The sequence below is a fragment of the Macrobrachium rosenbergii genome, chromosome 3, assembly GCF_040412425.1.
Source record: "Macrobrachium rosenbergii isolate ZJJX-2024 chromosome 3, ASM4041242v1, whole genome shotgun sequence".
NCBI classification, from domain to species: Eukaryota; Metazoa; Arthropoda; class Malacostraca; order Decapoda; family Palaemonidae; genus Macrobrachium; species Macrobrachium rosenbergii.
The window spans coordinates 63,637,114-63,661,113 of record NC_089743.1 but is presented as its reverse complement, the minus strand read 5'-3'; the positions used below and the strand labels follow the sequence as shown (position 1 = coordinate 63,661,113).

The window sequence follows — 24,000 nt, the reverse complement described above, 5'->3', positions numbered from 1 at the left end:
TTTTGATTATTATTAAACAGAAAGACGTTTAACCGAAAAAAAACGTATTCTCATTTTTGTACAATTAACAAACATGTGATTGAAAGCAGAAACTTCATCAACTTGCGTGTAGATTTTTTAGGGTGGCATAAGAAACGTTTAGAAAATCCTGTTTTCACCACCTGGCTAAATATAAAATGAAGACATATCCACGATATATTAAACGGTACAGAGGAAACCCTTAAAGAGTGACGTAAAGCAAAATGCGAAGTGAAATGCAAAATAAATATTTCGAAGCAAGATTAGAACACATATTACACTCACTTAAAATAAGGAAGAGCTGTATTAATACTTTACAATTTAAATTAATGCCTAAAAATTATCGCATAATACAAGATAAATAAAAAAGCAAAAAATATTCAAGAAATACTCACATTGTATTTGTAATTTAATGTTACAGGCCATAACATCATAATTGCACATACTGTAGACGTGGTTACGATGGCAACGAAAAAAATACATGAACAAAGCATTGAGTTAATATCTCTCTCTGCATGATTACTTTTAATGTCCTTATATTTTTAAAATACAGTAAATGAAACAACTGTGCATCCGTACAGGAACTGTATGGCAAATAACCGTAGACATATCCACTGCCTTAATTTTCGTTTATGGGAAACCACGAACTTACCTTTTGAATGAGAATACTCTCAAGTATTTGTGTGTGGGTTATATCATTAAGTATTTGTGTGTGGGTTCTATAAAGTATTTGTATGTGGGTCATATCATTAAGTATTTGCGTGTGGGTTATATCATTAAGTATTTGTGTGTGGGTCATATTAAGTATTTGTATGTGGTTCGTATCATTAAGTATTTGTGTGTGGGTTATATCATTAAGTAATTGTGTGTGGGTCATATTAAGTGTTTGTTTGTGGGTCATGTCATTAAGTATTTGTGTGTGGGTCATATCATTAAGTATTTGTGTTTGGGTCATATTAAGTATTTGTTTGTGGGTTATATCATTAAGTATTTGCGTATGGGTTATATCAGTAAGTTTTTGTGTGTGGGTCATATCATTAAGTATTTGTGTGTAGGTCATATCATTAAGTGTTTGTGTGTGGGTCATAACATTAAGTATTTGTGTGTGGGTTACATCATTAGGTATTCGCGTGTGGGTTATATCATTAAGTATTTGTGTGTGGGTTATATCATTAAGTATGTGTGTGTGGGTCATATCAGTAAATATTTGTATGAGGGTTATGTCATTAAGTATTTGTATGTGGGTCATATCAAGTATTTGTGTGTGGGTTATATCTTTAACTGTTGTAACTTTCGATGTAAACTGTCGGGTATGGTTTTCTTAATCACGTAGACTTGGTCACGTAAATTTTTGTTTCTTATCAGCAAACATTAGTCTGTGCAATATTCAATTAGAATTGCTGTTGTCTATACAGACACGTGATTGTCATCAGAGTATAGTTAGAGTGAAGGTATCCCAAATATACTCAAGCCATAATTATTTTCAAGAACATTTTAGAAAAAAAGTGTCGCCTGAATTTGTCTATAATGGCTGCCTCTATTTAGAACAATTTCCGAACGCCTCCAGACCAAGGGCGAAAGTAATTTCTCTGAGAGAGAGAGAAAAAAAAAAGGCTCCAGTTTTCGAAGTTCTTCTCGGGGAAAATTTACTCATTATGACAATTAAGAAAGTTTCCGGTAGATGCAAGTGTTCTCTTCTTCGGTTCCAACCCCCTCCCCTCAACCCCTTTTTCCCCAACCCCCCACCTTCACCTTCACCTTCCCCTTCCCACAACCCACCACCCACCTCCCACAGCCACCCACAGTCCCGGAGTCTAATCTTTAATAAGATTTCTCCCTCACCCGACCTTCTCTTTAACTCTTGTTATGCTAAATTTGTTAACGAAGAGTGCGCTAGTTATCTCATTTTTGAGTTGGATGACGGAGGAAATATGATATTCAAAGCTGAAGGGGAAGTTATTAGGCCTTTCTGACCTCCCCGCCCATACCCGCCCACTATTTCATGTTTTTTTCCTGCTCGTTTTAAGTCCCGTAGGGGGTAGTGCCGGTAGTGCACCTCATGCGGTGCACTGTAGGCTTTGCTTAAGGTTCTTTGCAGCGTCCCTTCTGCCCCTAGCTGCAACCCCTTTTCATTCCTTTTACTGTACCTCTGTTCATATTCTCTTTCCACCCCACCCTCTCCTAACAGTTGATTCATGATGCAACTGCGGGGTTTTCCTCCTATTACACCTTTAATTCCTTTTTACTGTCAATTTCCGTTTCAGCGCTGAATGACCTCATAGCCCCCAGCGCTTGGACTTTGGCCTAAATTCTGTATTCTATTCTGTTCGTTTTAAAAGAGTAATTCGAGTTGCTGTCGTCTATTTTTTATGGCGGTGCATTAACAATCCTAGTTCGATGTAGGTTGATTGATGCCCTGTACGTTATTGGTAACTTTGTAATTTATTTTGTATTTAGAAAGATGTGTATTTTGAATTAAGTCTTGAAGAACAATGCTCTGCTTGCATGTTCGATCGTTTTTATAAAACGGAGGTACTGACTCTGGAAGGAGAATATGGACATTATTATGTAAACTTGTAATTTAAGAATACACTGTAAAATGATTTGACACTGTTCATCTTTTAACAGTTTTCCCAAGTGCGCGTATCTTCTTGTTTTTTTATTTCTCCCTTTTCCAGTAACATGACTTTTCTCTTGAATAGCATTGATTTTTTCTTCTAAATACAGATGTGCGTGATACAACAAAACTTAATATTTTCATTATCGTTTTCGTTCAGTGTTATGCTGAGTCCCTTGGACAGCATACGATGTTCTGCGGTGATCAGGTAAGTGTGACAGACACCCTGAAGGACGCACGGACAGATGTAAGGGAAAACTTCATTAGTGAAGTATGCATATGAAATGCGAGGTCTTTTGTTTGTAGTTCAAAAGGTCTGGCCAGGGTGGAAGATTTGCACAAACAGACTGCAACCGTGTACCCATGTAGGTGACATGCCATGACAAGGTAAGCGTGGCAGACACACCGTCGATCACCCCCTCCCCCCACCATTTTCCCGGCTTGGTGGGATGGTGGGGAAGGGGGCCGTCTGTCGGTTTGGAATAGTTCCTAAGAATACAATGAATTGGCCTTTAAAACAGGTCCTTTACTTACCATGACAACTCACCTTGTGATATTATCAGACGTCTTCAAACAATTATGAAAATCTGACCCAACAGAGTCATTCCTTACTCATAACTTAATATGCATAAAATTAAAAACTATACCTCTTTGGAATTTAAATGTTATTCTGGTGCCTTCGGTGGTTTTATAAAAATACCAAGAATGTGGTCTCTGTAAAGAGAATTAGTCAGCATTGCTAGAACAAATATTCTTTCACCCTTAAAGCATAATACAGTCATTCTTGCTTCATAAGGAAAGTTCACTGAGATCTGCTTTTAAGGTATGTAAATAACCTTGAAGAGGGTTATAGGTAAAATATAATTTTTTATTGGAGTTAGTAACCCATTGAATTGTCCGCTGCATATATGTTAACAGTAAAAGTATATTATTTGTTGAATCAAATGATTTTATATGTATAAGTGCAAGTTTACTGGAGGACAAGATGTAATTTTTGGCCTAAATGAAATGCAGTGTAATAACCTTAGTATTAGATTACTTACTGGATTGTCATAAAATATTTCAGTAACTGCTAAGAACGTGATCAGTGAAGTTTGGAGGGTTTGTAATAGGGTTTTTGATATATATATTTTGTAGTATATAGTACGCCCACGTAAGGGAGAAAATGCCATCTTTACTAAAGGGTGTTGCAGCTTCCCTTCGGTTCCTAGCTGCACCCACTCTTTTAGCATTTTACTTTACCTAAAATCCCGCTTCCTTTCTTCAATTTTGCTGTCCAACCTCTCTAACTTTCACCTCTTAGAGTAACTGCAGGGTTTCTCGTATAATTTGTGGATCTCTGTACATTACTGTCCAAAAACTCCAACTCCTTTTTTTTTTCATTATCTTAATCTCAGGTGTCCCAGTCTTGACTTGACAATCTAAAATTCATAAAAATAAAAATATATAGTAGGGAGAGAATTTATTTCCTTGGAAGAAATAATACTTAATTTGCGGTATGTAACCTGTAAATGAAATAAGCATATTAAAGAAAACCCCCATTTAATGGGTTTGTAGGGAAACGTATAACACACAAATTTAGATATGTTAGAGATGAGCTTGGCTATTAATCAGCTTTTTCCTTTTTTTCCAGGATTGGTGCCTTATGAACGAAGGGATCTGCAAATATGTTCAGCCGGAGGTAATGTGTTATATTATCGTTTCTGGAAGAAGGAAATCCTTAAATGTTTACTAATGAGAAAGATACTTTATGTTCTGGTAGTTTTTCACTTTCGATATTTTGCATTGTTAGGAAGGCATTGTGTGAATGCCTACGTGTTTACGGAGACAGGGTGTTATGTACTGATATTATACATATATATATATATATATATATATATATATATATATATATATATATATATATATATATATATATATATATATATATATATATATATATATATATATATATATATATATATATATATATATATATATATATATATATATATATATATACATACACACATGCATATATGTAATATATGTATGTGTATATATATACACACACACACACACACACACACACACACATATATATATATATATATATATATATATATATATATATATATATATATATATAGGAGAAACTCAGTTACTCATGTACGAGTCCATGGCCATAATTCTGTCACCCAAATCCATCTTATACTGAAGAGAAACTCGTTTTCTCATGTATTTACTCATATTCGGGAAAAAATGTTAAACATTAGTAAAGTAATATAGATAAGTCCCCTTTCTACATTAAGAAAGCAATAAATTAAGTCTCCTTATATTTCCTTGTGAAGGAAAATCACGCCTTTTCAACTAGACGCCACAAAATATAATAGCATGGCAGGTGTGCCTCTGTGGCATATTTTGATAAGAAACAGTAGTCTTTTACGTCGAATATATAATGCAAATTTGGGTTGTTTGACTTTTGTATTGCGTATGTTAATAGCAATTTCAGAATTTTCCTCCTCTCGTATTCAGTAATTTACAAGACAGCGAATTCTATTTTAGACAGACTTAGGCATTCTTACCTTGGGGTACAATTTTGATTATTCTTGAATTTTTTTTTTCTTCTAATGGTATTGAACCCGCGCTGAAATAAAAGGTGTTTTTGTTCATTCTTTAAAAGAGCGACTTCTCTTTTTTTAAACTTGACTCATTTCTTTTTGGAAACTTGTTTTCGCTCATTTATTGAAATTTAATTCTTTAGGGGAAATAACAAATCTTCCTCCCTTCTGTCAGGCAAGCACGTAACACCAGTCAAGACTCCTTATCCTACATTTTATCTTTTGGTGCTAGAAATCCCATTATGACTAAGTTTTAACCCCAGTGTCTCTACTTGACCTCGTTTTGACCCCAGGTCCTGTTGATTTATCTCCAAAACGTGTAATTTGACTTTTGACTCCAAGTTTATATTTTTCTACTTTAAAAAGGTGTCATATGACGTAGTCTGACCCTAGTTTGTGTTTCTGTTCTTTCAGAACGTGTCTTTTGATCCAGTTTGTTTCTCTAAACTCCAAAACTTGTAATTTGAACCAGTTTTGACCCTAGTCGATTCACAGATGGAGTACTCATCGCCGTAAAGCGTTGCAGACGGTCAAAAACAAATGCCTCTTGGGCATGTTAGCCTTTGACCTGAGATAGGGGTAGCTCGTCCATTTTGCTCTCAGCCGTGTAGCTGGTTGGTTGACTGTTGACCTTTCGTCTCGTGCAGTTGAGATTTGCTTATGCATGCATCACGTGTTCGTGCCCTTTCCCCACTAGCTGGATAGTGTCGTCAGTGCAGCTCATGCGGTGCACTGTAGGCATTCCTTAAGGTTCTTTGCAGCCTGCCTTCGATCCCTAGCTGCAATCCCTTTCATTCCTTTTATTGTACTTCCTTTCATATTCTCTTTCTTCCATCTTACTTTCCACCCTCTCCTAACATTTGATTCATAGTGCAACTGCGAAGTTTTCCTCCTGTTACACCTTTCAAACCTTTTACTGCCAATTTTCCGTTTCAGTGCTGAATGACCTCATAGGTCCCAGTGCTTGGCCTTTGGCCAAAATCTATATATATTCAATTCAATTCAGTTCGTGCCCTTTCTTCGCGTTTGCTGCAACATTGTGCTGCCGTTTATCTCCTCCCGTAGCCCTAACTTGTAATCTGACCTAGGTTTGACCCCAGTTTCTGTCGCTCTACTGCCAAAACATGTAATTCTCTCAAAGCCTCTTAAATTTTCTCAGGATCACACAAAGGCTTTTCCCTGTCAAAGGGCCATCCAAGTTTGTCTTCGAGAATATGACCTCCCTTTCCTCTCCCACGCTTGCCTTTTGTTTTTTTGTTTTTTTTTTTCTACAAGTTCTTCGTCTCGACGATAGTGCGTATTTAGATAAGTGAAGCTTCTTTTGCGAAAAATTCTGTGCTGTATGGTGTCAAGTTAGCTCCCTTCTTTCGACTTCGAAAGGAAAGAACGAGATAGTATAATTATTTGCATAAATACAGCAGTTTGAGACAACGTTTCCATAATTCATGAGGTTTCCTCCACGTCCACTCCATTACATAAGTCGGAATTCTTGTACAGAGAAGTTTTTACATATTTAATGAGGTTGCAGACTATTTTGTTTTATTATATTTGTCCTTTGGTGCCTCTTGGAGTAATTCAGCCATGGTTTGAAGAGAGTAGTTCGATGATTACGTGACTAGTAAAATTATCATACAAACAACACACACACATATATGTATATATACATATATATATAATGTATATGTAGTATATTATTATATATATATATATATATATATATATATATATATATATATATATATATATGTGTGTGTGTGTGTGTGTGTGTGTGTGTGTGTATGTATGTAAACTTATAGGGGACAGGTTTTTCTTATTTCTTGTATTATTTAGAATCAAAACGAATTCTTTTGTAGCTCGAAGTAGCAAAAAATATTAAAGTACTTTGCATGTAGGTGTAGTCGCCACCTCTCTTGAGTACTGTGCACTTGACACCCAAATAAATACTTATTGTGAGTTAGTAAATAAACCGAGCAACAGATTAAAAACTGAGGTGCTTTTCAAACGTTTCAGGATTCTGTGGAAAATACTCATTTAATTGTTCTTTCCCACAAGTATGGTCGTAGAATTTGAATCAACTTTAGGCTAATAATTTGACTAGTGTTTAACATTGCACATATTCATTTTTTCGTAGCGTGTCACTTAATACTTTAAGCAGGACTATGGCCATGGACTGATATATCTGAATGACTAAGCTTTACGTAGTTTTTACTCTCCGGTTACTGCGTAAAGGGTTAGTGCTGTCAGTGGACCTCGCGCGGTACACTATAGGCGTTACTTAAGATTCTTTGCAGCGTCCCTTCGGTCCCTAGCTGAAACCCCTTTTATTCTTTTTACTGTGCCTCCATTCACATTCTTTCTTCCATCTTACTTTCCACTCTGTTCTAACAATTGTTTCATAGTGCAGCTGCGAGGCTTTCCTCCTGTTACACCTTCGAAACCTTTTCTCTTTACTCTTAATTTCTCTTTCAGCTCTGAATGACCTCATAGGTCCCAATGCTTTGCCTTCGGCATAAATTGATATTTCATTCCGTTCACTCTCCTGTTATTGAGTTTTATGGATTTTAGTACGTGTTGCCTTTACATTTGTTTAATCTTTAAGTGCAATAAAACAGGGTTTATATACTATTTCCTAAATTGATAAAAAATTTGGCTTCCGAGCATGGCCGTTTTTCATTAATTCTAATTCCTGTATTTTCCAAATGGTGAGAGAGTCCCTTGAGAAGTGCTTTACGCTAGTTAGTAATTTCCTCCTTTCCTGGAAACACTGCATGTACGCAAATTAAATCTTGTGGATGATTAATGTTCTTTCATATGATTCTTATATTTTACTATTGTACGTTCTCTCTCTCTCTCTCTCTCTCTCTCTCTCTCTCTCTCCTCCCCCGTAGGGAGGTAGTGCTGTCAGTGCATCTACGTCGGCATCACTGAAGGGTGTTTGCAGCGTCCCCTCTAGCCATAGCTGCACCTACTTTTAAGCCTTTTACTTTACCTCCATTCCCGCTTCCTTTCGTCAGTATTGCTGTCCAGCACCTCTGACTGTTACTTCTTAGTGCCCTACTTTGGCATTTTCTCCCAGTTCTACCTTTGGTATTTGTCCTTCGTCTGCTTTACTCTCTGGGTATCTTTATCTTGCTGTCCAACCTCTCAAACTCCCTCTCATCTGTCCCATTAGTGCGGAATGGCTGAAAGTGCCCTAGCGCTTGGTTTGAAAGCCTAAATTCTCTCTCTCTCTCTCTCTCTCTCTCTCTCTCTCTCTCTCTCTCGTTAGTGCTGAATGGGTGAAAGTACCCTAGCACTTGGTTTGAAAGCCTAAATTCTCTCTCTCTCTCTCTCTCTCTCTCTCTCTCTCTCCTATCATACATCTCGTAGTATTGACACCTGCCATTCTTCCATCCGATACCGCCGTTCCTTTCTCATATCCCGCGCGTATTCTAAAGGAACTCTGGTGATGATGAAAGCGTTGTTGTTGTTGTTGTATCACAACTTTACGTTGTTCTGCAGTGCAATTCGAATATTTTCAGATGGAGTATTTGCTTTCTTGTAAGGTATAAAGACTTTTGAAGAGAACTGTTGCTCTCCCTGATGATTTGAGTCGTGGTAACACGTCTTTGTATGTATGTGATATCTGTTACTGTGTAAACAAACAAACATGCATACGTGTGAAAACAGTAGAACGATGAACAGAAGATGCTGTTTTTAGGGAATTTATTTATTTGGGTAGCTAAGTCAGGGACTGCTTAATTGAACGTTTGCTTGCAGAGATATGCGGGGATGAATTGTCATGTTTATTCTTAGATGTCAGTTTTCGGAATCTCAAGTAAAGACCTATACTACAGATTTATACTGTAGGTCTTTACTTGAAATTACGAAGTTATTTTCAAAAGGGGAAGGAATGGTCGTACTTTTAATGGGAGCGACTTGTGAATTACCAAGCGTTACCGAAACTTGTAACACAGCTTATTTGTGGTGTATGCGGAAATTAGTCATATTAAGACACACATGAGAGTTGTATAAGATGAGAACATATAATTTTTTTTTGTAAGGAAATCGACCAAGGTCTTTTAACCCCCTCTTGGTATCAATGTAATGACCCTCACAAAAACATTCATTTAATCGGTCCCTGTATCTTTCAAAATTGTTATTATTGTTCCCAACAGTTATGTTTGGTAAGTCTGATTAACCGAATAGTTTGCTATCATTTGGCAAGAGAACCATATATTTGTCTTTTGCTTTCCATCGCTCTTCGTATGCTGAATGCATACTTTAATAAAAATCAGTATAAAGTCAGTATTGCAGTTCAACTACAGTAATGACCTCGGTATTTATTTTCTTTTATGAATACAGGTTACATGAAGGCAGATTATTGGCGATGTTCCTCTTATCGTTTTACTACATAGTTTTGTAAATACACTTTTAATGATCCATTCAGGAATTTCATCTGTGATGTCTCATTTAGTCTTTGTAATTATTTTCAAAGATATCAACGAATTAACGGACCCTTTTTACTACTGTTGCCGAAAAAGAGGCAAAAGAAGCAAGAAATTTAATCAGTGTATCCACTTGATAGTATACCGGCCCAGTTCCGCAACATCTGTTCTTGAGACAACGAGAATTCTGTCGTGTTCTATTCTGAGGAGTATTTCTTGAATAGTCCATTTCTATGTCACCCATTCCAAACTTTCCTTCACAGTCGCAGCATCAGAAAAAAGCTTTTATTTCCGAGGCATTTCGGCGTCACGAATTTCCAGATTTTATTTCACATAACTACACTCCTCGCTAACTTTGTGGAACTCATTTTCTGTAATCGTATTTCTGGGAAACTTTTTCCTCAAAATTCATTTGGCAAAAGCTCAATACTTGCGAGCTCATTCCTCAAGAGGCCCCGCCTTTACAAATGGTTCTTTAAAACACATTTTCCTAAGTATTTACTTCCTTCACTCCGGAGTCTCAGCCCTAACGAGTTCAAACAAATCCCTACAACTAATCAGTCTCTCTCTCTCTCTCTCTCTCTCTCTCTCTCTCTCTCTCTCTCTCTCTCTCTCTCTCTCAACATAGTTATATGTTCTTTAAAGACATCAGTTTTAGATTTTTTCCTTCCGGGATATTTTGTCAACTAATAATTATAATATCCATTTTTAATATCCCAATAAACTGTTGTAATATTGTTATATGAACATCCCAATACAGCCAGTCCATGAACATAATGTGCAGCCTATCATTACTTTCATTTAGTGTATGTATTTGTGTTTGCATGCATGTATAGATTATAGTAAAAACAAAGTTATTACATTATTATTGCACTGATTTTGACAGTGAGAGGAGAGGAGTAATCAGTCAGAAACTGTACAAGAGAGTTACCAGTGAGAGACGAGACTGCATCTTACTGGATGATCAAAATTTACAGTCACTGAGTTGAATTGTTAGCCAATACCGATAACACATTAATAAAAATCTCTCTCTCTCTCTCTCTCTCTCTCTCTCTCTCTCTCTCTCTCTCTCTCTCTCTCTCTCTCTCTCTCTCTCTCTCTTCTCATGTAAGTAAACAACTGTACTTTTTTCCTTTTTAACTTTTTTGTTTTTTCAACCAAGTTTTCTGGTTTCATATCCTTTACTCTGTCACGCCTTCATTAGCGTTCTTCTACGTTGTATGGGAATCATTCCTTTATATTACGTCTGATATCATTCTCAGTATTTTCTTTATATTATCATGTCTTTCACATAATCGTAAGTGAATTTTGGACGCGTCTCTTATTCCTTGTGGTGTCTCCGCGTATTAATCTCTTCCACTCCTTCGACTGTTTTAATTTTTGATTCTCGCTTTTTTCTTTCTCTGGATGATTTATGCACGAGAACCGACGCTATTCATGGGTAATGTTCCGCGTAGTTTGAGTTATGGCCCAGACTCATTAATTTAGATTAACTGTAATGACTCCGAAGGAACCATGATAAGTCGCTGCAATTGCTGTTTTATTGCCACGAGCTTTATAATCCCGTGATATATCCGCGGGATTCATTTTCTTTGTCCCCTGGGGAATGGGGGGTTGTTTGGGTGGGTGCGGGGGGTGTTGTTAGGGAAGTCCTATTTGCCGCTGGTCCGATTATAACGCCGATGTTCGACGCAGCGGCGGCTCTGCAAAAACTCCGCTCGACACTGGAGAAAGGAAGCACTTCTGCTTCTACATTGAACCAGGACCCACTTAGAGGCATTGAACTGGTGCTGCTGCTCCTCTGCTGAGAGAGGATTTCTGCGCTCGTCATTTGTCGTTGTTGCCATGTTGATGAGTTTATCTTCTGAAAATTGGGATTAGTTCGTATGTGCGTAGTAGACTGTATTTCGAACGTGTATTTGTGTATGTTTTTAATTAGGACACACGGGGAGGGGGGGAGGGGGAAGTTTGTATGTTGGGAACTTGAGTGCATTTCGAACGTGCATTATTGTATTTTTATCATTAGGACAGACTGGAGGAGGAATTCGTATTCGTATGTATGAACTTGAGTGTATTTCGAAAATGTATTTGCGAATATTTATAATTAGGAGACAGTTTTGTTTATTCAAGTAAGGTATATATATATAATTATGAGAAAGTGACGGAATTTCACAACGGCCATTTGTGTCACGCGGCGTTTGAAGCAATGCTGATATTGATGATGTTTACAAATAATTTCATTTTATAAAAATGTATTTTTAAGGGTATTCTTACCTTTAGAATCATATGACCCTGTAAGAGCACCAATTCATTCAACAACTAGTTCTTTCAGTCATTCATGGTGAAAAGGTGTCCTGCCTGGCAAGGGTAACCCTTCTGGAAGCATGATTTCATCACACTGTCTTATTGCATAGAGGTGGCAATGCTGCTTTGCTTGGTACCAGAGATCCCGAATGGGGATAGTGCCGTCAGTGCACCTCATGCTATGCACTGTAGGCATTACTTAATGGTCTTTGCAGCACCCTTTCTGCCCCTAGCTGCAACCTCTTTCATTCCTTTTACTGTACCTACGTTCATATTTTCTTTCTTCACTCTGACTTTCCACCCTTTCTAGCAATTGTTTCATAGTGCCACTGTGAGGTTTTCCTCTTGTTACACCTTTCAGACCTTCTTACTGTCAATTTCCGTTTCAGCGCTGAATGACTTCATGGGTCACAGTGCTTGGCCTTTACCTTAAATTCATATTCTATTCAATAGCTCCATCGTTACGGATGTTGATCAGTTTGATAGAGGATGCCATATCTTCAAGGCCCTATCTTTTGTGGTATTATCTTTTCAATTTAGATCTTTTTTATTTGGTATTTTGCTGTATTTTTGTACTGAATGCTATATATCTCTGATTGTCATCTTTATATTGATATTTCACCTATATTTTGTTTTCTTGAGCGTTTATCCGCCTTGTTCCCTTTTTGGTACTTTGGTACTGTCAAGTTCTTATAATTTACGCAGACAAATGAATGGTCTTTTTTTTTTTTTCATAAGACTGCGCGCTTATTAGATGTGTTATTAATGCTAACAGAAATAGTGGTCTTAGTATCAGAAGTAGCAGTTTATAGACAAAAAACTTTAAATGACTTACGACAAAGGTATTTTAATGTAATTTACCTTCCCTGGAATATTATAGCAACGAGTTTAGTGTTCATTCAGAACAATCCTTAAACGGTTAGCTTATTAGTTGATTGTGACCAACAAATTTTCTGTTGCTTCTTAATTCCATTGCCAGCTGAGCTTTGCATCAGTTACGCTTACATTTTTCATATCAGCTCTGCTTTAATATTATCCACACATATATATATATATATATATATATATATATATATATATATATATATATATATATATATTATATACTATATACACTTTTTTAGAGAAAGATGCCAGTAACCTCTGTAGTGCTTCGTGTGAAAAAGTTATTATTTTCTATTGTTTTCCAGAAGGTACACAACATTATTTTTAACAGGTCGTAGGATGTGTGCTTAGCAGTCACTGCTAAGTTTGCCTGGCAGTAAAATTAAACGCAGTCCAATTGAGTTATTAGTTATAGTTGTTTGACATATGTTTCTAGTTCTTCGCAATGTTTTTTATTTGTGCAGTTTTGGGTACGTTATTCAAACTGATTGCGTCTAAATTTTTCTCTATGTTATGTGTATGTATATATATATATATATATATATATATATATATATATATATATATATATATATATATACTTGTAATACTGTATATATATATATATATATATATATATATATATATATATATATATATTTATTTATATATATGTGTGTGTATGTATACTTATATATTTAAATGTATGTACATATGTATTTATATACATATACATATACAAATACACATACACACATATATACATATACATATATATGTATATATATATATATATATATATATATATATATATATATATATATATATATATATATATATATATATATATATTTTCACAGGCGCAGCCGTGGGGTGTGAGGGATGACTCTAAACTATACCATAGGAAACAACAACTGACTAAGGGGCCACGCTCCATGGAACAAAAAGGGTTGGTTAGTGAATATAACTCAAAATATCAACAAAGTAAGGGTTTAAGGTAAACTTAGATTGTCCACTTAAAACATATAATTCACTAAAATATCAGATGAAATATTTACAGGAGCTATCGATAGAGCTCCCTGGCACTATCCAAAATTACTGTACTAAAATGACAATCAATAAGCAAGAGTGCCACATAAATGCAAGTGATAGATATGGGATAGAATTCTTAGATAGTGCAAGATGGGGTACTGCAAGTAAGACCAGGTTCACACTGGGGATCCGGATATCTTGACCGGATATAGCACCTACAGTTTGCAGGAAGATGGCACCATTCAAAACAGGTAATTTCACACAACGGGTACTCACAACACGGATCTGCAAAGCAAGGATGTTGTAATATATGAAGGAATTTTGAGTGACAATTAACTTGGAATATGTAAGCAAAATAACAAAACACTGGTTCTTTGACACTGGCAATAACAACTCACTGAAAGTTAACATTACAACTGAAGCAACAGTAAGACTAACACTGGTATTCCAATATTGAAAAATCAAACACCACAGTCAAAATCACAAGAATCTCTGAGGGATAATTCGAAGGGGTATGGAACGTGGAAAATTCAGGTAAGAGGTAAAATGGTGAGGCCGGACAAACAACTTCCAGCCACATTACCTTAGTCCATGGAGAAGACTTGAGTAGAGCATAGCCAATTTCCCATAGCAGGAGCATTTATGGAAGCTGCGTTGCGTACACTCTTCCACCTTAGAGGAATCAGATGAAAGCGGAAGGGTGCTGCTGGGCTACAGAGTCATTAGCACTCAAAGGGCAAGGCGGTTAGCTAGGACCATCTCCAGAGTAGCAGCATCAGAGAGACATCTAGTGGGGACTCGATTGGAGTCCCTATCCAACAGGATTCTCGACAGGAGGATGTCATAAGATGCACTAGCCAAGGTTGTCCCGTCGCAGCCAGAATATATACCAAATTGGTATCGATGGTGGTCGTGTTTTGACAGTTCCTCCTTAATGAGGTCACCAATTGTCCTCTTCTCAGGGCACGCTGATAATCTTGGCAGGTACCTGGAAAGGTCGTTGAGAGCCGGCCAGTAAAAGGTTCGAGGGATAGAGATACAATAGTGAGATGATTAGACGTAAGAGGCGAGGCTGTAAGGGCGGAGATGCAGGTGCGGGACAGGTGAAGGAAGTGACCCACAGGTGGCGGCTGCAGGTAGCAAGGCAGGGAGAATTTTCCCTTGAAGATCTCAAATAAATTGACTGGGGACTGGTTAACAATATGTGGCAGGTGTGAAGTCTCAAAGGGATTTTCTTTAATGTGTGAGAAAGGTTACTAACTGCCCCTTGGGTGGTGATAATCAGATTTGGCAAGATGGTTTTAATATGATCTCATTTGACATTTCAATATTAATACAGTGAAAAGCATAAAACAAATTTTGTAGTTCTTTAACATCTAAATATGATTCCAAATACAGAAACGCATAAAACAAATGGTTCAACAATGTATATAATTATATACATATGTATGTATATATACATATATATGATGTGAGACAAGTACAAATAATCTGTATTGCAAACGGCCATGAATCCGGCATTACAGAGGAAACTGTATCTAAAATGCTTTGTCGATAGAGAACAAAGCTTTAAGAAGAATATTTGTACAGAGATGACAGGACAAAGTGAGAAATCATTTCTTAAGACAAATCACTGAATTTATATATGCAGATGAGTTAATGTTGATGAAAGGACAGTGACGATGGCTTGGACACGTCCTTCAGAATTGTATGTAAGTGATAGTGCCAGTTGAGCTCCTGTAGGCACCAGAAGAGTTGGATAAGAACCACGAGATGGGAGGCTAGAGACGAGTGGGGATTTGTGTCACCAAAATCAAAGGAGGGATATGAGTGGCGGAATTTCACACACACACACACACACACACACACACACACACACACACACACACACACACATATATATATATATATATATATATATATATATATATATACATATATATATATATATATATATATATGTATATATATATATATATATATATATATATATATATATATATATATATATATATATATATATATATGTGTGTGTGTGTGTGTGTGTGTGTGTAAATGTGTAAAATGAAACACATCGGTCGCTGAATTTTCACTTTTCACTCGATATTTAATTAGTGAAACAGCAACAAAAATTAAACCTTTAAGAAAACCTTTCAAAAGATTGAAGTTTCTTTAACAAAATGAGCTATAGGAAACTACTATACGAACTAAAATAAGCGTGTGAAGTCTTCGTAAAATAAGTGTTCAAGGCAATTTTGAATCCAATATGGCGTCCCCCCAAATGCTGATATACCATGAATGGCGCTTGGATACTTCCTTCCCAGCGCTAATTTAACGGTATACCGAACATTAATTGCGTATATGTGTAATGATTATCGACGTTACTCAAGATTTTAATTGTAATCTGCACGATAAAAAAACGTTTTTTTGCCTTTGCTAGTGAAAATATGAAACATGGTATTCCCGTCTGTCATGTGGTTGAACTGAAATGCATTTTTACCTTGTAATCCGTGGTTTTATCCTTACTGACATCGCAACTGAAGCTCCACAGTGCTTCTTTGATTGTAATTATACACATTTTTTCTCGAGTGGGAGAATGTTCGTTTACAGCACTTTACTCCATCAAAGTAGCGAAACTGTGGCGGGAACAATTTTCCAGCCTTATTGTACATCTGGCTGCCACAAACATCCGAGAGTGGACGACGCCTAGTGAATTGTTCATGATAAAAATGTAGTATTTTGTTGTTAGGAATTTTCATTGATTTAAGTTTATATTACTGTGTAAACTTCTCAGGCAAGTAATGTGTACATATGAATATTACCACTTTGGACAAAAAGCAAGAAAGTTGAGTATGACAACTTATCTTACGAGAGTCAAGATGCCTTGACGTCAAAATACAGGACCGAAATTAAGGTTTTAAATCCAAAATTAATACTTGAAACACCAGTAGATTTGACAAAACTTACACTATGGTTGTAATTTATATATTACACTGTATGTAATATATACTAATAAATAAAAAAAAAAACTCGTCTACTTTTAAAGTGTTTTAAGTAAAAGCTTCGAGAGCGTCATGGCCGGTAAGTTAGCACCGCGCACGGCTAAACCTCAATGAACCTCTGTTTAATCGGAAATATGCCATTATTTCGTAATTTAGGAGAAAACAGTTACTTCGATAGGAACCTAGAGGTCTCGGCGTGTTGTGTAGAGGGACCACAAGTCTCCTGATGCTGATGGGGGTGCTTTCAAATCCATTTTCTGGAAGTGTTCAGAGAGCGGGGGGAACTGCGCTACGTGTCATGGGCCACCGATCATTTACCCTATATGTACATGTACATAATACCCACATACATATGTATGTATATGTGTGTATGTATATATATATATATATATATATATATATATATATATATATATATATATATATATATATATATATATATATATATATAATTTAAATCCATGAGTGCTCAGATCTTCCCATCAGCTTTCCTTAGTCATCGGACGTCCTAATTATAGTTAATGGTAATTTTAGTGTGTTCGTCACTGTTCTCAAAATTTACAGAAACTTTACCGTTTACATATGTATGAATTAGTAATTTATGTTGTCAATGTGTATGTTAGTTATCTTGACAATTACTGGATTCCCAACCACTTTAAGATGAGCACACATCGGGCGTCTGGTTAATTAGAGCACCATCGTGATTTTGGACACTGTAAAGCACACCAATTAGTAAGACTTATTTTAAATCCCACTACTTGTACAGTGTAGATATTTATAATACAGTTATTAACATTTACGAAACTTGGACATTGTGCTTATAGGTCTATAGTGTTATACACTGGCAATATGACTGCCTCTTGACATAGCTTATTATTGAGTAAAATGAATTCGTTTTGATATTGAACAAATAGCTAGAAAAACTATTCATTGCAATGAAAAGCTTATAAGTATATTTTGAAATTTAACAGAGGGCCGTTATGCTATCTTTGATGCCGACAAGCGAACAAATGTGAACACAAGAACCAAAAACAGAATCTATGTTATCTATATAACCATTTTGTTTCACATTCACAGGTATATCCGTGAATCTTTGTGGCACAGAATATGTTGGTTTTTAACATGTATATTTTACCGAAATATTTTGATGTAATGAAAATGCAAAGTTAAAACCAATAATTCTTTTTGAAAAATATGTAAAAAGTGAAGCTTTGAAAACTGAATTGATTAATAAATAAATCCTAATTTTGTTTGAACATTTACATAGAAATCTCATACAGTACCGTACACATATTTGCCTCTAAAGGTGATAACACTGCTTATTACAAAAAGGGTGCTGTAATACATATATAAAAACAATGAAAAGTAAACTGTTTGCTGCAAATGGCACTTTTTTCAAATGTACAACATAGACGAGAACGCTATGGATGGTCAAAATGGTCTTTTGTCTTGCAACTTTGAACATATAAATTAATTATGCGATCTGAGAATATGTTACCGAGAACTATTCAGTGACTTTTTATTCGTTTTATTTTACTGAATAACATTACATTCTTAAAAGGGTGAGTAGGTTTCTTCGGAGTCTTAACTCCAAACGAAAAATTATTCAACGCAGACTAGATTAAATTTTTTATTTTATTTTTGTTCTTATAACTTCACTAAAACAAGTCAACTTGAAAGAGGAACTGAGTTTTGTCAAGAACTCTTACTTCTCTTACCATGGTTTTGCACTGTAATATTTGATATTACTTTTGCAAATATTCTTTAATTATTTCCGATATCAGGAAAATGGCTAAAGTATGTAATGAAGGAATTTAGTAAGTCTAAAATGGGGCCTTTACTTATGTATTCGACATAAATTATAAATGAGTGCTAGGTTGATTAATTAGAAGACTAACCTTAATCTGATTGTGCCTTAAAATCTCACTGGCTCTCCTTGTGTCTGTCAGAAACCGGAGCTGAAAGTTATATACTCAGGTCTACAAAAGTATGAGAACCAATTCTAGAATAATTGCTAGATTCAGTAATTTTACGAAAGTTCATCGGTATTTTTTCTAGATCTTTACTGATTTCTAATTGCATCTATCAAAGCTTATCGACCATTATGCAGTACCACAGAGGATTCATTTGAAACAGAGAATAATCACATGTGCCTTTTTTTCTTTCTTTTTTACTTTTACAGGCTGAGATGTGGTAGAAATGATTACAGCTCTCTCTCTCTCTCTCTCTCTCTCTCTCTCTCTCTCTCTCTCTCTCTCTCTCTCTCTCTCTCTCTCTCTCATGCTGCTTCATTTTAAAGGATAAATGCCTTCCGTATATGTTCCATCGAGTATATTTACCGTATGTCTTTGCATACCTGTATTTATTCACACGTTTATACGTGCCTCTCTGCGTTTATATTTCGTTTTGAACAGAGGGCCAACACTTCGGACGTGAGCAATATCTTTTGAGGCTTTAAAAATCCGATTTTTCTCTGGGGCAGACTGAGGGTAACGTTTTGTGAAAAGAATACATGTATTTCATGCACTTCAGTGGGGGTATGTTTCAGAGGTGTATGTATTTCATGGTCTTCCTTTCAAACGATATGGCCGGGCTCTAGTTTCGAGATAAACGGAAAATGTTGGCGTCTGTATGTGTGGGCTGGTATATACTTGTACGAGAAATGTTTGACCGTTGCTCCCATTTGGAAAGCCACTTATTTATATTTTCGGGAATTTCGACCTGTAGTTCTTTGAGCATGTTGTTATAGTCACGGGTTTGTTTTCGCCCGTTTGCCTAACCTTGGTACAGGAGAATGGCACAACGTTTTACTCCATTAACCTGCTATTGTGTTTCTAAGTTTGTCTCGAATTCTGAGACTTCAGTGCTCTCTAGTTTCCGAAGACACGTTGAGTGAAGAGGGTCAGCAGGATACATCCATTGGAGTTCACTGCCAGACGGTGTAGAATTTGTACAACCGTGTTTTGTTTGCTGGTATTGCAAGATGGCTCATTCGGGCGGTCTTTTGCATGTCCGATCCTTTTGCTAAATCCGGCGGGGCAATCCGAAACATGTGAAGAAATCGAGAAGGTAAGAGGTCATTATGGCTGTCACAAATATACGCACATATATACATTTATATATCATGTATGCATACATACATACATACATATGTATAGACATAATTATATATACACACATACATGCCACTATAAAGCATCTTTAACATTCAATCAATTAAAAACAAAAGTACTGAATTACGAGAACATAAAGCGTCAGATTGCATTGTTATTGTTAATAGAAGCTTTGCTAAGCTGCACTATATGAAAGAGAGAAAAAAGTAAATAGAATGTTACCGACTACACACAAATTTTATCATGCAAAAACAGGGCGGAGGAGTAGGAGTAATTCTCTTAAAATATCATTGTAGTCCAATTTTAGGTCATTAGAACTTACTACTGAAAGGTCAATACATGACAAAGTGCTGCCTCATTGCTTATGAAAATGTGTAGGTTCTGTACTATTAAGGATTCCCGGTATCGTATGTTACTGTGGTGATGCTATTCTATTGCCTATCGTTTTTGCCAAGAGATCCCTCCCCTTATGAAGGATATCTATGATCTGTCATATCACCAAGTGGGAGAAAGGACTGACTGAATTAATTTCAGTTACCTCAAGAACATCAACATACTTACGAAGAAATATTTTCAGGCTGTTGTAGTGAGTGTTTGGTGGCTGTTCTTCCTGCATCAATTTATGCAGCTCCTGTCTTTAGTAGTGTATAAACTTACGGGATATTTTGGAAACATAACAGCTAATATCCGGAAGACTTCCACCATTCTTTACGCCAGATGAGACTGCCCCACAACGGGAATGCCACATGAGACTACCCACAAAGGCCATAGGGCATCAAACTCCAATTACCATATTAGTTCGTAAGCACTCCGGGGAACAATAAGGACGCAAGCACTTGGGATGGAACCTAGAAACCCCCCAAAAAGTTGTGTATTTGTGTAAAAAAAAGAAAGAAAAGAAAAGCCTAAAGTATTTTAGTTTCTGTTTTCTCACGTCACACTGATGCATTTAGCAAGGAGCCCTCAATATTGCTCGGATCAGTCCAGTGAACGAAGGTTGATGGATGGATTGCATTAAGCTTGAGAGAGAGAGAGAGAGAGAGAGAGAGAGAGAGAGAGAGAGAGAGAGAGAGAGAGAGAGAGGTGTGGAATGACACAGTAGAAGTGAATAAAGTTCAGAGCATAGAGGCATAGAGGGAAATTAAAGAGTAGAAACAAATAAGTAGTAGACATCAAGAAAGGCGAATGATGAAATGCAAGAAAGATGGTAAACAATAGCATTTACAAATTTGATGAAAAGTAGACCGACAAAAATGATGGCAAGAAAAGAGAGAAATTGTAATTAAAAAGAAAAGCTAAAGGAATAAATTGAATATTAATAAAAGGTGCGCAAAAGAGGGGACAAAGGTTCTTTCCCATGGTGTTTGGTTTCCTCTTAAATGAAATCTGTAACTATTGCCGAATCAGAATGGCTGGCAGTGAGTTCTGGCGACGCACATATATTGCTTTTATGGCCTCCCTTGATATATCTCGTTGCATGCTTGGTTGCCTCTGTGCATATTTACCCGCTTACAAATTGATTTCTCTCTCTCTCTCTCTCTCTCTCTCTCTCTCTCTCTCTCTCTCTCTCTCTCTCTCTCTCTCTCTCGTTTCCCCATAGGAACGGGCTTTTTATTCCTACTCGGTGAAATACTGCCTTATCCATTATATTTGTGGGCTTGGTAGTGACCTCATGTTTCATCATTTGGATGTTACTTAAATTACGGTCCCATTTGTCGGGTGCGTCTCTGAGATGATCTCGTCATGGTTTTAATCTCTGAAGAACATTTTGATCTCTGAAGAACATTACCGGGTAGTGTCACGTTGGTGACTTACGAGGATATCTCCTGCCAGTCTTTTATGTCCTGATAAACCGGGTATTCATTCCACTTTTTGAGAAGCCTTTTATTGTATAAGATTCCTTGTGTCCACCGTGGAATGAAAGTGCCCATGTGACGGGGAAGAAGCGGATACCCTACCTTTGATGTCTTTAAAAACTTCTTGCTCAAAATGGCATTTCTCAGCTTCTTCCATAATTAAATGGAGAAGTAAGTCGCCCCTTGGTTTTGGTTGGTATTAATGACCCGACCTGATAGAAAACTTCTTAAAGTCTGATAAACTATTACAGTATTCTCTGACGGCATTGCTTTGTTCTTATGAATGACGTTTGTGCCTGTAGATGCAAGTGTAGTTGACGTAGCTCTTAAGCACAATTTTGGATGGATAATTGCAAGGGTGTCAGAAGAAAAGTGAGAGAGAGAGGTGAGGATTACTATGTTGCGTCCCCACCTTCCAATCCCGTTGTCATTTGATGTAATGGTACAATTTTTTTTTTTTTACTTAAAATTGATCACTTACGTTTGCCTTTTTCATTTTTTTTTTTTATTTCTATCTGTCTCAGCTATGTTGCCATTTGTACGTACGGATGCGCGCGCACACACACACACACACGCAGAGAGAGAGAGAGAGAGTTGACAATTGAACCGTATAGACAAGATGTTTGAGAGAAACAAGTTGCATAAATCTTTCTATATCCATCTTAGACAAAATCAGCAAGAAATTAAATTTTGTTCTGACTCCTCATGTGTTCTCTCTAATCTCGCAATGTGTAGCCAACAAAAGATGAAAATTTTGGCAACATACGAGCCCGTTAATGATCGGTGAACGCCATTTTTCGATTTTCGGAACTTCTCTCAGATTTTGGTGATGAGTGGCATAACCAGGCTGCGTCAGCATTTTAAACCTCTAATGAAATAACTTACACATGTTCAGAAAACATGAAGGAAAACATCACTCGCTTCAGCTCAAAATAAAAATGGTTCAGGACATCCAAGATGGCTGCCCAGCTTCATCTTGCATGTAGTATGAAAGTCCTCCAACTTAGAGCTCTGCACTTGTTGACTTGTCACGATTTTATTTATGACTTTGGTGGATAGCGAGTCCTGATTGCATATTAACCCTGTACGAAATCCCTAGGGAGATTTTAACTTCGCGTTTTAATAAAGGATTTATTATGGACACTGTTCAAGTTGGTTATGTTAATAGCCACAAATACAGTAATTATTTCTTTACGAACATAAATCAAAGGTACTCCCGAAATAAAACACATTCAGAATAACTATTTTCGTTTAGCAAAGAGAGTATAAACCAGTTCGTTATATAAGCAAAGTAATAAAGTTAGCTAAAGAGCACAGGATCACGCCAGATTTTGGATAAGAAAAAACTTTCGTTAGTACTGCTGTCATTGAATTAAAAGATTATTTAAAATGGAAATGGATCTTTTTTGTGGAGAGCCTGTTAACCGAACAACTGAAGTTTTTCTCAATAATGTTTTCAGAAATGGGGTCACTGCTTTGTGTGACCTTATGGTGCAAGTGTTATATTATTATATCTCTCGGACATAATTGCTGGTGAGATGTGCCAGTGAAAGTGTCTGGGTCCTATTGTTGGTTTAGTAGTGTGGATAATGTTGTCTCTCTTTAGACTGGAAAACTTATTTTTTTATTAGATACTTATTTGTAAATATAACCTTAAATTTGATCATGAATTTGTTTGTAAACTTTTTTGCTTTTGAAAATCTAAACACGTCAATGTCTGGTTCTAGTTGGCTAGTAAAAAGAACCTTTCGTTACGATATATATATATATATATATATATATATATATATATATATATATTTATATTATATATATATGTATGTATATGTATGTGTGAGCCTCGATGGCTCAGTCGATTACAGCAGCAGCTTCGGACTTCATAGAGGTCTGTGGCGCGGGTTCAAATCCGCAGCCGACTGATCAGAGAGGCAGACACTTTGCTATCCGTGTAGACATCCCGGGATTATATATGTAATCAACGGATAGGTTTGCTTAAAAAGCAAATGGGTGTTACAGACTAAATACACACACAAAACAAAGCCACTACAACACCTTCTAAAAACATAACAAACATCTCACACGTCTCGAACTCTCGCCCTACCCGCGCAACAACTTCTCGCTGCTGGGAAGAAAGGGCGTTGGGTCGGGTATGATACATGAAACATAC

The 24,000-nt window shown here is 36.4% G+C and overlaps 1 long non-coding RNA gene across 2 annotated transcripts in view; it reads left to right on the top strand.

The window, feature by feature from the left end:
• The window catches only part of LOC136856531 (uncharacterized), a 616,643-nt gene that overhangs the window by 290,650 nt on the left and 301,993 nt on the right, over positions 1 to 24,000 (top strand). For both annotated transcript variants that reach the window (XR_010858386.1, XR_010858387.1), the window contains one exon: positions 4,269 to 4,316. This is a non-coding gene — a long non-coding RNA (uncharacterized lncRNA). The remainder of the gene's footprint in view (positions 1 to 4,268; positions 4,317 to 24,000) is intronic.